The 9,072-nt window shown below is 34.0% G+C and overlaps 1 pseudogene across 1 annotated transcript; it reads right to left on the bottom strand.

The window, feature by feature from the left end:
* Positions 1–4,736: 4,736 nt before the first annotated feature.
* Positions 4,737–5,596, bottom strand: LOC105518135 (annotated as a pseudogene). The gene has a single exon (XR_001002777.1). The product of XR_001002777.1 is annotated as an RAD51-associated protein 1 pseudogene (transcript).
* Positions 5,597–9,072: the final 3,476 nt, after the last annotated feature.

Raw genomic sequence — 9,072 nt, 5'->3', positions numbered from 1 at the left:
AATTGCCATCAGTCTTTAGTTGGAACCTGCTCCCAGGAGACACTAATTCTTTGGTACTTTGAGATTCTCTTTTTTGTAGATCAAGTGTGCTTGAACGGCCAGAAGCAGTTCAAATGTGCATAGTTGAAAATTGGCTTGAACACTTTGAACTGATGATACCTGAAGAAGTATGGACAGGGCAGTAGCCTCTTTCACAAGATGGAATGGTCAAAAAAGATGGAGGAAAAGAACAGAAAAAATAACTTCCTGGAAGCCCAGTGAACTAAAAGTTAATAATGCAAAATAGATGCCTGCCTTATGCTTGATATTAGGGATGTGCCCTCTACTTGTCCTTTCAGCAATGATATTCTGTTATATTAATAAGCAGAATTTAAAAAAAAAAAAAAACACTGGTATCAAGCCCCAAAAGTAACATTCTCCTTCCACTTTTAAACCAAGTTTTGTATAATAGGAGATAGGTGGCTTATAAAGAAAAATTGAACAATATGATAATTAAAGGAGTGGTGCCGAGTGCATGAGCATTTATAACCTTGTGGCAAACAGAAAACCTCATTTTTGGAGGACATAATGGTGAATATAGTGTTTGTATAAAAGGTAGTGGCTGAGCAATCATCAGTAATGTTTAAGTACATTATACGTTTTATAAAATCAAGGGAACATGCTTACTGGTTACTATATCCAGCTTGGATTTCATAAGAACTTAATGACTTCCAAAATAAAACTCCCCAATTTGAAAGTTCCAAAGTCCCATAAATTATGTTCTCTTACTCATTTTACATATTTCTTTTAAAAATATTTTCTTCATTTATGAAAAATAATTGTTTCTGTTTTAATTCTTAAGTATGTGCAAAAGAACCAGAGGAAAACATTTATCTGTAGGAAAATAAGTACATGAGGTTTGTTCTTTGGTTCACCTTCATGTAAAAAGGTAACCTTTTGTGAGTTTTCCATCAGGACAAAGAAGATACCAAAGAAATTTGCTGCATAATTTATGGCCTTTAGCATAACTAGCAGCAAACATATCCTAAAGCACTCCTTCTTAGGCAAATCCTAAAAACATATTCAGCATCCAATCACCACCATTCTGTGAGTAAAGGACACTACTTTGAAATAACTCTACTGAAACTTGAAATTGCACATTTATTTTGAAGAAATTTATCAAGAAAAATAATCATAGCTGATGTTTTGTGGACTTGACAGTGTTTCCTTGGTTGTTTGCCTTTAAGAATCATTTAAAGGACCAAAGGGAGAAGGAAAATTGAAAAGTAAATTAACTGTCACAAGGGAAGAGCTGTCACCTTAGATTTAATAATGTCATCACTGAAAGTTAAATACCAGGTAATTATGAATATGAATAATTACAGAAACATAACCAGGATTCTCAGAGCTGAGAAGAAATTTGACTTCACCCGAAGAACTTTCTTATTCACAAAAAAGTCTTGGTTTACTGATTTTTAAAAATAATTTCAACTTTTATTTTAAATTCAAGGGGCACATCTGTACCTGCAGAGCTGCCTAAAGGAGCAGGACTGTATACACAGCTTGTCCTTACCAGTCAAACAAATCTAGGTAATGAGAAGTTCCTGAGGTCATAAGGATGGGATTTGGTTCAATTTTTCTCAAATGCAATCGATTTTATTTTTTTCCCATGCTTTTAGTCCTTTACAGTGTATATGGCTCAGTGTCGATGGTGTGCATGACTAGATACCTTGCAAACTGGTTCCCTCTGCAGGCAAACACGTTATGATTATCTCACGTTGCAGAGGGATAATAACTGTCACAGTGTTCGCAGGGATCATTCAAAAATGCACAAAAATGCACAGCACAGAGACTCATTCTTCAACTTCACTCTTCCATACCTATTCTAATATACATCATCGGAATGATGACATGCAGGACCATATTTCATCAGCACATGTCTTTCTCTTGATGTATTGGGTTTCATACCACCACTTTTAAAGCAACACAAAATTCCTGGTAAGTGCAAACTCATAAATAATATTACAATTAAAAATAAAAGATTACTTAGAAGGTATCAGCATATTTACATGTGACTTTCAAATGATAGATGTGTGGCATTTTTCAAATCTCAGGAAGATCTATTATGTGGACTGTGAAGGAATTGGAGAGATGACAGTTTTTCATACTTTCTATATTCTCTTAATCCTTTCATAGATAAATATACAGAGATAAACTTACATTCAGATTTTAGGAGCATTAAGAACAGATACAGATATTTATTTTTTGAGATCATAAATACAGTTCTCAGGTTGTTAACCTTCCCAAAGTGGCTTTCTTTTTATTGTCAGTTTCCACTTCTCTATCTTCCTCATTTTTCTTCTCATTAGTCATCTGGACAAGAATAAATGGAAGTGTAAGGAATAGGGCAGGGGGAAGTGCAGAACACCAGTTCTCTCTCAAGTCTACTCTAATGACCACTATTCCAAACTCTACTGAAGATGCCACGCTAATACAGGATGACAATTCAAAATGCTACAGGTACTTCATACAAACGATCCAAGGACTAGCAGACCAGGGACCACCTAACTCATGGAAAACAGCGTGATCCCAGGCAGTAACTAGTTCTTTTTTCCAATTATTTAAGAGATATGTTTTACAATATATTTATTACAAAGATAGTCCATTTGTGTAATTTTTAAAAATCACAACGTTTAAAAGAGTAGACAATAAAAACTGAAGCTTCATCTCATCTTAAATCTCTAATTCCACTCCTCAGATGTAGCTACATTTGACACTTTCCTGTGTATTTGTTAGATTGGTACTGTCCAAACTGAAATGCCATCCAAGCCATGTATGTAATTTAAAGTGTTTTAGTAGCAGTATTTTAAAATTGAAAGAAACAGGTGAAATTTCCATTACTTTAGTTAACTCAGTATATTCAACACATCATCACTGCAACTTGTAATTGAAATAATAACTTATTAATAAGGTATTTTACATTGCTTTAATACTAAGCCTTGTAAATCCAGTGGGTTCTTTGTGCTACAGCATACCTCAGTTCAGACTAGCCACATTTCAAGCACTTAATAATCACATGTGGTTATTCGTTCCTGTATTACATAATGCAGTTCTAGATATAATGTGCTTGATTTTTTACACATATGGGAATAAACTTTACACATTGTTCTGTGCTCTGCTTTAACAAGGTACTATAAAAATTTCAATGTTAGCAAATGAAGGTATGTCTCATTGTGTATTAATGACTGCATTTTGTATGCTGTCTTTTGCTATGATTATTCCTTAAAACATGTTATTTCTCACATGTGTGAGAGTACAGATTTATGTGAATTTCTTGATCTAAGAGTACATGCATTTTAAATTTTGATATTTGATATTAAATTGCCTTCCAAAGTTATTGGAAAGATTTATGTTCTACCCTGTATTTTCTTTTTTTTTTTTTTTTAGTAGGCTCTTATGTTTATTGTTGATCTACACCAAGTAGAGTACCTCAATGCTATGTAACTGAAAAATATGTTTTTAAAAAGGGGACAGGTGGGGCAGGTTAGGGGGCTGGTATATGACACTATAAAAATATACATTAGATACAAAAAGTGTACAACAGCAATAGACAAATGCTCACTTTAATCACAATTCTAAATTTATTATTTTCACATTAACATAGATATTTCCATAAACCAAGAAAAACTGAGTTAAGTAGTATACATTTAACAGTTAACATGATTTGAAAATTTTTTATTAAAAATTGATCAGAAGCTAGTAGAAATTCTCAATGTAAATATAAACTATTCATTATAATTGTTTTTCAAACTAAATTCAGATCTAAGCTTCCTGAAAAGCTGTATTATCTAATATCATAATAGGGATGACTAAGTACTTGACAACTACTTTCTAAAGAACTTAACAAAAAGTGACTACTTGAATATTATATTTACAACAAAAAGGCTAACATTCTCTGCAGAGCTCTAATTTTATCATGAAATGTAGACGATCAGGAACAGGTGGATGAGTGGTATCAAGAAAAAGAGCATTTCAAAATATTTCCATTTTATTAAAGGTTTTGACAATTAAGATTTCATAAAATGTCTTTAAATTCTACTTTCTGGAGAATAACCATCTAAACAGGAGACACATGCCATAAAACTGCAACCATTTTAGTGTGTAAAATAATTCCAAGTTTGTACTATAAAAAGATTTGGCTAAAATACAAAACATCTTTGCAATAAAACTGATAATGTAGTTTAAATAGCTTATAAGATTTCAGAAATGTCTTCTGAAAGAAATGAGAATGTTTCCCTCTGCCAGACGAAACTGAACAGTTAAAGTCAAGGTGCTATAAACTAGACAAAGCTAGAAAGGCACATCATGTAACTAGAAAAGAACAGCATGGGATGTGGACTTCCTCTATGTCGAACTGATAGAAAAACAGAATATGCTCTTCACAAGGAAAGGCATGAGAAGATAATTCTTATAAACAAACTTCTCACTGAAGTCTTGAAGAGTTTTACAGAGAACATAATCATAAAATGGCTAGAGGTCATTTATAGGACATGGTAATGGATTCCTTTGTATTACAATACCTGCCTCAACTATAAACACAAATCAAATATAAACACCCTTGGAAAGCTGTGATTCTCTCAACCAAACATTCCTCTGGTACCACACTCAGTTGCTAGTGGCATTTGGATGCAAAGGTTTAACTCGTGCTAATCTGGACAAGCCAAGACGGAGACTCTGATTTGGAGACTTCACAGACACTACCGCCAGTGGGCTGCTGCTATTTCTGATACCTCCAGGCGCCGCTGGTGGGACCCATTTAGGTCTCTTGCTTTCAGCTGAAGGACTGCGTATTTGTAATGGTTTCCTAGTGGCATCTTCACTTCTTTCTTTTTAATTTCTTTAACTTTACTTTTTCTCATAGAGAAGTCTTCGTCATTATCCTCACTCTCACAAAAATCAGAATCATCCTCAGAATCTTCACCAGGTGCAAAGTCTGGTACAGTGTCATTAGCACTATCACTATCACTGCCTTCCAGAAGAATCTTCCTCTGCTGTACTGCAGCTTTAGATGCTGCTTTTCTTTTCCTTTGAACACTACCAACATCATCTTCCACAGTAATCTTATCCAAATCTAAATAATCACTGGCTACACTGCAATTAGAGATATGAGGAGACTTATTCATTGTTTCTATTTTACTACTGCCATGTTTTTCAATGCTTTTATCTTGAGACTTCTGCATATTAGTGGTGACTGTTGGAAGTTCCTTCACTGATAAAGCTAGTGCAGCTTCTAAGTCTCTCTGGTAGAGTTTGTCATCTAAAGCCATCCTTTTTTTAGGGGTTTTCTCTTGTATTGGGATTTCTTCTTTCTGGAGATTGCTCAAGTTAGGTTTTGGTTGATCTTGTTTTAAGTCCTTTGGTGTTGTTCTGGATTTCTTGTTTAAAGGTACAGTTGCAGAAACAAAATCATCATCACTGTCAGAGTGGTCAAACTGTGAGTAATTGACTGGTTTCTTATGTCTCACAGGCTGCACCATGGTCCCTTTCAAGGCTTGATATTTACAGTTCTCAAATTCTTGCTGGCTTCAGCAGCGGTTTCAAGTCGCACCCAAAATCAGACTTCAGCGCCCTCTGCCCCCTCTACCCTGTATTTTCAAACTTTTAAATCTCAGCCAACTGGATAACATAAAATACGATATTTTGTATTTCCCTGATGTCCAATTATTTTAACTGATTTATAAGTACTTTATTTTAATATTAGCAAAATTTGCTTTTTCTCTGTCAAACATGTTATAACATTTCCACTAGTTTGTGGCAGGTCTTTTGATGTTGTATACCATACTATTTTGTTGAACAGGTGGTTTAAATTTTTATTTAGGCATTATCACCCTTTCCTCTATTGTTTCTGTATTTCTTACCCATTCTATGGAAAAAATAACTGTTTTCTTGTACCACTGTTTTTGTTCCACTTCTATTATCATCTTTGGGATATTTAATTATTATCTTTTGAACACTTAGTTATTATCTTTGGACTTCAGAGCCAGATAATTAAATTAACCATAATTTTTCCTTCATGATATACTTTCATTCTCATGTATGGATGACTTATATTTAGTTATTTAGTTTCAGTAATGCAGAAATCATCAAAACTCACACGTCAAAACATTCACAATAAGTAAAATTTACCATATGATTCCTTGTATCCCATGCTCCTTGCTACCCAACACCATCAGAAATAATTATTATCCTGGGTTCATCACCTCTTTGCCTATAATATCCTTAAAAATTATTTATTGTAGTATTTGCATTTATTTGGACTAACAAGTAAAAACTGCTTATATTTATGCTGTACATCATGCTGCTTTGTTATATTTATACAGTGTGGAATGATTAAATCGGTAATGCACATATCCCTCACCCCATCTCCTTATCTTTTGTATATATGTGGTGAAGACACTAAAACTTATTCTCTTAGCAATTTTCAAGTATACAGCATATTATTACAAACAGTAGTCATCATGATATACAGTAGAGTTTTGGCATTTATTCCTCTTGCCTGAGATTTTGTATCCTTTGGCCAACATCTCTTCTCTCCTCTCTATTTCTAAGAGATCAACTTTTCTACCTTTTGCATGTTAGTGAGATTATGTGGTTTATGTCTTTCTGTGCCTGGCTTATCTCACTTAACATAATGTACTCCAGGTTCATCCATGTTGTCACAAATGGCAAAATATCCTTTTTATGGCTGAAAAGTATTCCACGGTGTATACATGCCATTTTCCTGATTCATTCATCTACTGATGAAACAGGTTGATTTCGTATCTTGGCCATTGTGAATAGTGCTGCAATGAAACTGGGAGTGCAAATCTCTCTTCAGCACACGAATTTCATATTTATTGGGTATATACCCAGTAGAGAGATTACAAGGGTTCCCTTTTCTCTACTTCTTCACCAATACTTATCTTCCATCTTTTTGTTAATAGCCATTCTAATAGGTGTGAGATGAGATCTCATTGTGGTTTTAATTTGTATTTCCCTGATGATTAGGAATGTTGAGCTTCTTTAAATATACCTGTTGGCCATTTGTATGTCTCTTTTTGGAAAAAAAAAAAAAGTCTATTCAGGTTGTCATTTTTAATCCAGTTGTCTTTTTTTACTGTTAAATTCCTTATGTATTTTGAATATTAACCTCTTACCAGATTTATAATTTGCAAATTTTTTTTACATTCTGCAGTCTGCCTCTTCAGTCTGTTAATGGTTTCCTTTTCTGTACAGACACTTCTTAGTTTGATGTAATCCCATTTGCCCATGTTTCTTTTTGTTGTCTGTGTTTTTGGGGTCATATCCAAAAAAATCATTACCCAGAACAAATGCCATTAAATTTTTCCTCTATGTTTTCCTCTAGTGGCTTTATACTTTCAGGTCTTACATTTAAAACTTTAATCTATTTTGAGTAGATTTTTATATGTGGTGTGAGACAAGGGTCAAATTTCATTCTTCTGCATATGGATATCCAATTTTCCCAGCACCATTTATTGAAAAGACTGGCCTTTCCCCCTTGTGTTCTTGGCATCTTTGTCAAAAAAGAAAAAAAAAAAAAATTGACCTTAGATGTGTGGATTTGCTTCTGGGCTCTCTGTTGTCTTCCATTGGTCAATGTGTCTGTTTTTATGTTGCGAGTATACTGTTTACCTAATTATAGTTCTGTAGCAGGTTTTCATTACTTACTGTGATGCTTTCAACTTTGTTTTTGGTTTTTGTTTGTTTGGTTGGTTTTGTTTTGTTTGCCCAAGATTGCTTTGGCTATTTTGTATCTTTCGTGGCTTCACATGATTTTTAAGATTTTTTTCTATCATTGTGGAAAATATCAGTGGAATTTTGACTGGGGTTTCATTAAATCTGTAGACACTTTGGGTTAGCATAGACATTTTAACAATATTAATTCTTCCAATTCATGAAGACATGATATCTTTCTATTTGTGTCTTCTTCAATTGGTCTCATCAATGCTTTTCAGTTTTCAGTATACAGATATTTCACCCCATTGGTTATAAATTATTCCTGATTTTTTTGTAGCTATGGTGAGTGGGATTATTTTCTTATTTTTTGAATAGTTTATTGCTAGTATATAGAAACACTGCTGATTCTTACATGTTTTCTATCCTGCAGCTTTACTCAATTTGTTTTCTATCTCTAACCAGTTTTGAATGGAGTTTTTAGAGTTTTCTGTATATAAAGTCATATCATCTGCAAACAACTTGACTTATTTCTGATTTGGATGCCTTTTATTTATTTCCCTTGCCTAAATACTCTAGCTTAAACTTCCAATACTATGTTTAATAGAAGTGGCAAAAGTGGGCAACCTTATCTTCTTCCTGGTCTTTAAGAAGAAGCTTTCAACCTTTTCCCAATTCAGTATGATGTTAGCTGTGGGTTTATCATTAGCTTTTATTATGTTGAGGTACATTCCTTCTATACCTACGTCTTTTAGAGATTTTTCATAAAATGATCCTGAATTTTGTGAGTACCTGTTCTCTATTAATTGAGATGATCATATGGTTTAGTTCTTCATTCTGCTCATCAGCTTCTTCTTATGTTTCTTTCATCTTGTTTGGACTGTATAGGATGCTGGTTCTATTCTAGTAATTGTTTGTCTTTTAATAGTAACTATCTCTTTTCACAGAGTTATTTGCTAAAGAGTGTTCATGAAGGGTGTGGAAATTAGGAGTGGGCAGGAGAGTGAGCCAAGACTTGGGTAGCTTCCATTCAGGTATACAGATCAGAACAGATCTCAACAACTCTCCCTGGTGTTCCACACCAAAGGCCTGACCCAGATCTGTGTTTTTACCCCTTAATGGTAAGAAGCACCAGATGTTACAGATGAGTGTGTGAATTGATTTTGTATTTATTTATTTATTTTCACCTTGAACTATGATCAGCAGCTAGGAATCTGATTGTCACCCAACATGGCTCCTTTTCCAAGACACACTAACAGATTGTAAAGGATATGCTTCTGGCGTATCTTCTGTATGCGTCTCTCCTTCACCACTCTGCAACATGGACCCAGGGTAAGGAATTCTCCCATGGCTTTCCCA

The sequence above is a fragment of the Colobus angolensis genome, unplaced genomic scaffold (genome assembly GCF_000951035.1).
Source record: "Colobus angolensis palliatus isolate OR3802 unplaced genomic scaffold, Cang.pa_1.0 Scaffold312, whole genome shotgun sequence".
Lineage (NCBI taxonomy): Eukaryota > Metazoa > Chordata > Mammalia > Primates > Cercopithecidae > Colobus > Colobus angolensis.
Note: the sequence above shows the minus strand (reverse complement) of the source record. Positions and strands in the feature narration are given on the sequence as shown.